Raw genomic sequence first — 7,083 nt, forward strand, 5'->3', positions numbered from 1 at the left:
ATTCTGATTCCCAGACTGGCCCTGAGCCAGTCAGCAGGCCTTCCACTGAGATGACCTTGCCTCTCCTGGTGGTTGTGCCCCCACTGACCTCTGACGCCCGGAATCCTGGCAAATGTGAGGGAGTCTATTTGACTCCAGCAGCTCTGAACAGCATCCCTGATGTACATAAAACAGCCATGGCAGTGCTTTTGAGAGGTGGTGGCATTTCCCTCACCAATGTATTTCTCAGTACCTCGATGAAAGGGGTATCTCCTGGTCCCTCTCAGGGAACAGAGTTAGGGGATTGGTGAATGGCTCAGACGCAGTATATCCACACCCACGTTCCTATTTCCTTCGGCTCTCGCTTCTCCATCATGCCAAAGGAATTGAGGCCTTTCAACCTCTCTTGGTGTGGGCCACCGGGTTTCATTCAACCAAGCAAGCAAGCCAAGGCTTAGAACCACTCCCCCTGCTCCAGGAAGCACACTGAGCGAGAATCTCTTGGGAAGGAGACATCCAGTTCCTCCCTCCCCGGTTTAACACCCTCAGAATTGATCCCCACGTGTATTTCCAAGACTTTTGCCAAGATAAAGAGCAAAATCTTGCACTTACTTTGGTGTAGAAGTCTCTTCCATCCAGGTTTGACTTTATTACATGAGACACGTGTTGGCATTTAGCTCCGGTTTTGGTCTGAAGATCATGAGAGGTGGCAAAGTGACTTCTCAGGCAGGAACATTATAGGTCTTCAAGCACATGATGAACAGCAGGGAGAAGGGGCTACTTTGTAAAACAAGGGAAGCTTTGTGTTCTGTGAGTCCTCCGCCCCCGTGTGTCCCATTTCTCACTCTCTCCGAGCAGTCCCTTAACTACCAATGAGAGACGAGAGGAGGTTGTGAAGCTAACAGATGTTGCAAATCAGGAACCCACAGAATCTGCCTGCTGGTCTCAGTTGCAGTTGCAAAAAGATAAGGTATTCTTTCCGTAGTCATTGAAAGCTCCTTGTTTTCAGACTGTGCCTTGGACGAGAAGTTAAGACCTTGCCATTCGCTTCTTAATCTTTCCAGCCATTAGGATCAACCCCTCCACCCCCACAGTTCTTGAATTCTTTGCTCCCTTCTTGCTGTTTTCTGGAAGCAATGGCTTGGTTTCTCAATGCCCTAACCTCAGTGGGACCTTCACTGTACTGGACGGCCGCTGCAAGTGACAACAAGGCATCATTTGCGCATGAACTGTCTTAATACTACTTGAATTTCCTTTGTCATGAGATCCAAACAGGCTAGATGATCAGTCTCCAATTCTCTCCCGTTTCCCGAGGGTATGTTGCTGCCATCACTCCTGGTGTCAATTTGACGTGGAAGTTTGTGTCACAGGCTATACCAATGCTGGACACTGGAAGCTGCCTGTATCCACTGGGGATGAAAACGGTTGCAGATAACAGAAAACCTGGTTAGTAAATAGGTTACAAATAAATGCTTATTTTTCTCACATATCTAGAAGTCAGTGGTTGCAAGCATGGATTCAACTGTCCAAAAAATCTGCCAAGGACTCTGGCTCTTTGGATCTGTTCTACCACCCTTAGTATATTGGCTCTAACAATCCTGAGAGTTGTTACCTCGTGGTTGCAACCTCATGGTTGCAACATGGCTGCTGAAGCCCCAGATAAGACATTTGTGTTGTCAAGGCAGAAACTGGGAGAAGACAGAAAGCGTGACTCTCATATCAGGAAGGCAAGAGTTTTCCCAGAAATCTCAAGACAAAACTCCACCTATATTAGCCTGGCCAGAAGTGTGCCGAACAGTCATCTAGTGACAAAAAGGAATCTGAGAACGTACATACTTGGCAGGACCAGGCTCTATATAGTAGGGGCAGGCAAGGGGTTGTAAAGGCTGTACGGGGCTGTTGGGTGAGGGAATCTCTCTCTAGAATAGATTATGCAGCTCACGCTTCTTTGAGTCAAGAACTTCTAAGTCAAAGTCTGGGGCAAGGCCATCTGTTTGGTAGAGCCTTGGCCATGTTCCCACATCCTAGCAGCAATGGCGGCTGGAAGCATAAGCATCTATAGCATCTTCAGCGGCCAAGGTGGGAGGTTCTACTTCCTAAAGCAGGACATTCCCCAATGTAGAAAGAGACTTCAGATGCTGGAGGGGCCCAAACGGTGACAGACATCTTCCTTCCTACATCGTTGTAGACCTTCCCAGATTATCGTCTGCAGGCAGTTACAAGTTGAGAATGAACTTTTTTTGGGAAACAGAATATTTGCATGCAATTATTATTTTTTAATTATCTGTCAGCTGTCCTCAGATATTCTTTTAAATACTTAAAGGGTGAGAAGGCAGCACTCCAAAGAAGGAAATCTGTTCCGCACCTTGGCTTGTTGCTGAGGTCCGGCTCACCACCAGGCTTCTCTTCCAGCTCTGTACTTTCTGTCTTGACTGGGGGTGCAGGTATCCAGGAACCTGCAGCCGCACAGCTGCCCCAGACCTACTGACCACAGCGTGCCCACCCTCCAGGCCTTTCCAGCACCCCCCACCCCCACCCCATGCTCCAAGCCCCATAAAATGCATCTGTGTTCCACTTCGGAGGACTAGAATTTCCAAGGTAGTAAGTAGCTCACTTAGATACACAAATCCTTGCTGGTACTTTGCTGGGAGAACGCACGCTGTCCTATTCGGTACGGCTGGTTGCAGCTACGGAAATGCATGAGAGTTAGAAACCACATAACCACCACGGCCTGACCATATTAATAAAGGCCCTGCGAAGGCACACACACTAACGGGGAGAAGCAGTCAACTGAAGAAGGCGTGGCCCCTGAGGCAACAGAAACTGTCCTTATTCACATTAATAGGTGTGAATTGTTAGGTGAAAACTACCTCATCGGTTCCAGCAGCCCCAGAATTATTGTTGTTTCACATTTTTAAAACTCAGCGCCTGAAAACTTTGTGTCATGTGGCTGTCAGTCTCTACATTCCACTCCTGAAAGGTTTCGTTTTGCTGTAAGAGACGATAGGTTTGTCCTGCCTCAGCAAACCTAAACTTACAGAAAAGCATAGTGATCGCTTCATTTTCGTGATCAGCACGTATTAGATGTTTGATGGCTGCAGTGTTTGTTCTTAGCCATTTCTTGTGGGTTTCTGGTCTCATTTGCATTCTTAAACTTTGAAAGCTAAGAGTTTCAAACATTTCAGGAACGCTGAGAGATTCATGGGGGAGTAGGTGAAATACCATGAATGAGAAGGGTTTTGTAAGCTGAGATTATTCTTAGGCAAGATTTCAGCAAACAAATCTCACTTTTTGTGAAATACGAGTGACTTACACACCTCTTTCTTTCTTTCTTTTTTCTCTCATGCTTGTACTTCCTAAATTAAAAGACTATAAATCATATCAGATTTTTTTTAAACGACTTTATTGGATCCACCAAATGAGTGGATTTTAAAATTCACCCATTTCAAATGTACAATTCAGTGATTTTTCATCACCTCGCAGTGCAACTATCTCCATAAAACTGTGTTCGAATGTTTCATCCCTCCCAACAAGCAGCGTATCAGATTTAAATTCAGTCAGGTAGCCAGAGTGGGATTATTTGTAACAAACTCCAAATCTAGGACAATGCTGAACCGGTATCTAAGCAAACAGGCAGATGGTGCAGGCCTCCCGGGGTTATTCAGTAACCGCATTAAAACTTTGGCATTAAGTGGATGTGGGGCAAAAAGGGAACTTAGTGCAAACTGAGGCCCACAGCGGTCAAGAGCGTGGATGTTGCCTACTTGCCTGGAAACGGAACTACCAGTGAATCCCCAAGAGCCTGGCAACATCACACTCTGCTCCAGGGGAGTACTTTTCAGGGGTTTGCTCAAGTTTTGGTGGGGAGGGGAACTAGATCCAGTTCTTTCCAGGATTTCTTGGAAAGGCACCCAAGCTGCCTGCTATGCTCCATATTCCTCTTTGTAGCCCGTTATCGTCTCCGGAAAACGTAGCGCTTGAACAGGACACGGAGAAGCGAAAGCAGATTTCGCAGGGCCTGGGAATAACCATATCTTATTTTCAGGAGTGGAAGGTGCGTGCACAGCAGGGAGAATGAGCTGTTAGGATTAGACCACGGGTCTGCTGGGCACACACACATTTAGCCATGGAGGGTGGCTGGAACGTCTGTTCCAGTGAACTACGTAGAAAGGCTCGCCGATAGCCACAGGGCAGGGCAAAAGGGTGAGAGGTGTGCGTTCGGAGTAATTCTGAGAAAGCAGTTCCAGAGGCTGGGCTCGATCCAGGTTTCGTGGGGCCTGAAGCTTCCTCGATGTCGGAAACCCTCTTTAAGGAAAGAAAAACAAAACTACTAATACAAAACTAGGTAAAGTGAATATTTACTTGAACAACAAATTACAAAATTTAAGAAGCCAATCAGCACCACAAATATCACAAAACCCAGAACAATGCAGGGATTTTACTAATTAATTGCCTGAGGCATTTCTAAATACTTTGTTCCCTTTATTTGCTGGCTGTATACGCCTCTTCACATAAGAATGATTCTGCAGTATAATCTTCTGTGGAGAGAAGAGAAAGATAATTCTTTCCTCGAACATGATTAACCAAATACTGATTTTTATTACCAAAGTTCAGGGGAGTTTCAGCTTCCTCACTTGGTAATGTTAGTCATGTAGAGCTTTAAGATTCTTGTCCGTTTGGGAAAACTTCAATGAACTTTTCTTTCACTTACAATCCATAGCTTGCAGGGCATCTCAAGCTTTCTTGTGCAGTGCTGAATGTTAAGTGGTCTTTGAATCAAGGGCCCTCGTTACCCAGTTGGTTGTGATGTCCCTGTTGGGGTGTATTGAAATTTCAGGCTATCTTTATATGTCAGGTCCAGCCTGTTGGAAGGGAAAACAAAGGCCACAGTAAGAAAAACTGCAGGCCAGCACTTGGGGCCCCAGGCTGGGCCACACCCAGAGATTCATTTGCGTTTCTCCTGTGAGGCAGTGCATAGTGATGCTTTGTGCTTGGAGAGGGAAGCATGAGCTCCCGGCCCACGGTGCCAGGGAGCGGCCTCCACCATCAGCCGTCTGGAGACCAGGGCAGGAGGGAGCGAAAGAGGAGGACGGAAGGCAAACTGAGGACCGTGCGGTGGGCAGGGCCGGGCCGCGCGGTCAGGGATGGTAGGACGTCACCAGCAGAGGCCTGGATCTGGACAGATGCCTTCTAGAGTAGATAGAGAATTGAAACCTGGCGCAAGAGTATCTAGCAGCAGATCCTAAACAAAATGCTTGCCCACTGGGCTCTTGAAGTGGGAAGCAGCACTGGGGAGAAGAGTTCTAACGGCAGTCATGCCCGATCGCTTGTCCTGAACTGAGGATAAGGAAACTAACAGTGTTCGTCTGCTCGGGCTGTCGTAACAAGGTACCAAAGAGTATGTGGCTTAAACAACAGAAATGGACTTTCTCACGGTCCCAGAGGCCAGGGGTCCACGGTGAGGCCTCTTCCTGGCTTGTGGATGGTCACCTTCTTGCTGTGTCCTCACATGCCCGAGTGAAAGTAAGCTCTGGTGTTTCTTCTCATAAGGGCACTAATCCTACCATGAGAGCCCCCCCCTCGTGACTTCTCCTAACCCAATTATCTCCCAAAGGCCCCAACTCCACATACCATCACACTGGGGGTTGGGCTTTCGGCACACGACTTTTGGGGGAGACGGCATTCAGTTCACAGCAGCATATAAATGAAGGAAAGGGTAAAGCCCAGGGAATCACAGGGCTCAAACGAGTCGGGGAGAAGTGGAGTCACACAGGCAGTGAGAGCCAGTCTGGGGAGCTAGTGGGTGGGTGAGCTGCCCCCCTCTGCCCATAGGAACAGCACAAAGCCACACCACAGCCACAGCGGCCCTGGCCCGTCCACCACATGCTGCCTCAGCCCATCTGGGTCATGGGAACAGCGCCAGCCTTCTGCTTGGACAAACTCAATGACCAAGCTTCAGAACAATCTCCCATGATGGTGCAGTGAGAGCCCTCCACCAGAGGGCATGCAGCCTGAGCCCGTCAGCTGAGTAGATGGCTGAGCCACGTGGCTTTCTGGAGCACAGGGAAGCCCCAGAGGAGGAAGAAGGACATTCACAAGCCCAGCGCTAAGCTGCTGAGGCCGGAAATGGGTCACTCTGGAACCTGTGTGGGATGGACAAGTACCGTGCCTCACTGCTTTAAACATAGACTTGCTAGGGCGCCTGGGTGGCTCAGTTGGTTAAGCGTCTGACTCTTGATTTCAGTTCAGGTCACGATCTCATGGTTTGTGAGTTAACGCTGACAGCACAGAGCCTGCTTGGGATTTTCTCTCTCTCTCTTTCTCTCTCTGCCCCTCTCCCCAGCTCATGCTCTGTCTCTGTCAACATAAATAAATAAACTTTAATAAACATAGCCTTGCTGATAACCATGGTTCTTCTGTCCAAACTAGGTGATCAACACACAGGTCTACTGTGAAAAAGTGAAATAAAATATGCATATGAGCTCTTAGCCCTGTATCTAGAAGATTCCGCCAGTTGGGAGCAGTGAACGGTGCTGCCGTTGAAAGTTCCAGGGTGGTGATGGGGGACTGTCAGTGGTGAGAGGTGTATTCCGCTCTCTCGGTCCCCTCCGACCTCATTCCCACTGTGATGGGAGTGACTCAGCCACACGTGCCCTGAAGCGAGCAGTCACGTAGGAGACGTATGACCCCTCAGCTCCAGGGCCGAGAATCACAAGGTCAAGAGGGAAAGAGAAGGAAGTCCAGCATGAGGGAAGGCTCAGGGGACACGTAAGAACGAGGAGTGCACAGAACAAGGTTTGGCAGATGGAACAGAAGAGGGGCCCGGTCTCACGGGTCGTGTGGACTGTTAGGGGGGATGGGACGCAGGCCTGGGATCACCAGAGGAGGCTGGAACCTGAGAAGGTGGGGGGAGGAGGGCTGAGCATGGGAATTAAAAACGCTTGAGGAGAAGCAAACAAGCAAACAAACCAACAACGATCATCTCTAAGGTGTTAAAAGAAAACATTTTCAAGCATAGTATTTCATGCATTCCTAAGCATATTCCCGTTAATTTAACATACTGTTCTCTCTGGGTGATGAAAGGCTCAGAGAGGGTAGGAGAGT

Source organism: Felis catus, chromosome D2, assembly GCF_018350175.1.
Source record: "Felis catus isolate Fca126 chromosome D2, F.catus_Fca126_mat1.0, whole genome shotgun sequence".
Lineage (NCBI taxonomy): Eukaryota > Metazoa > Chordata > Mammalia > Carnivora > Felidae > Felis > Felis catus.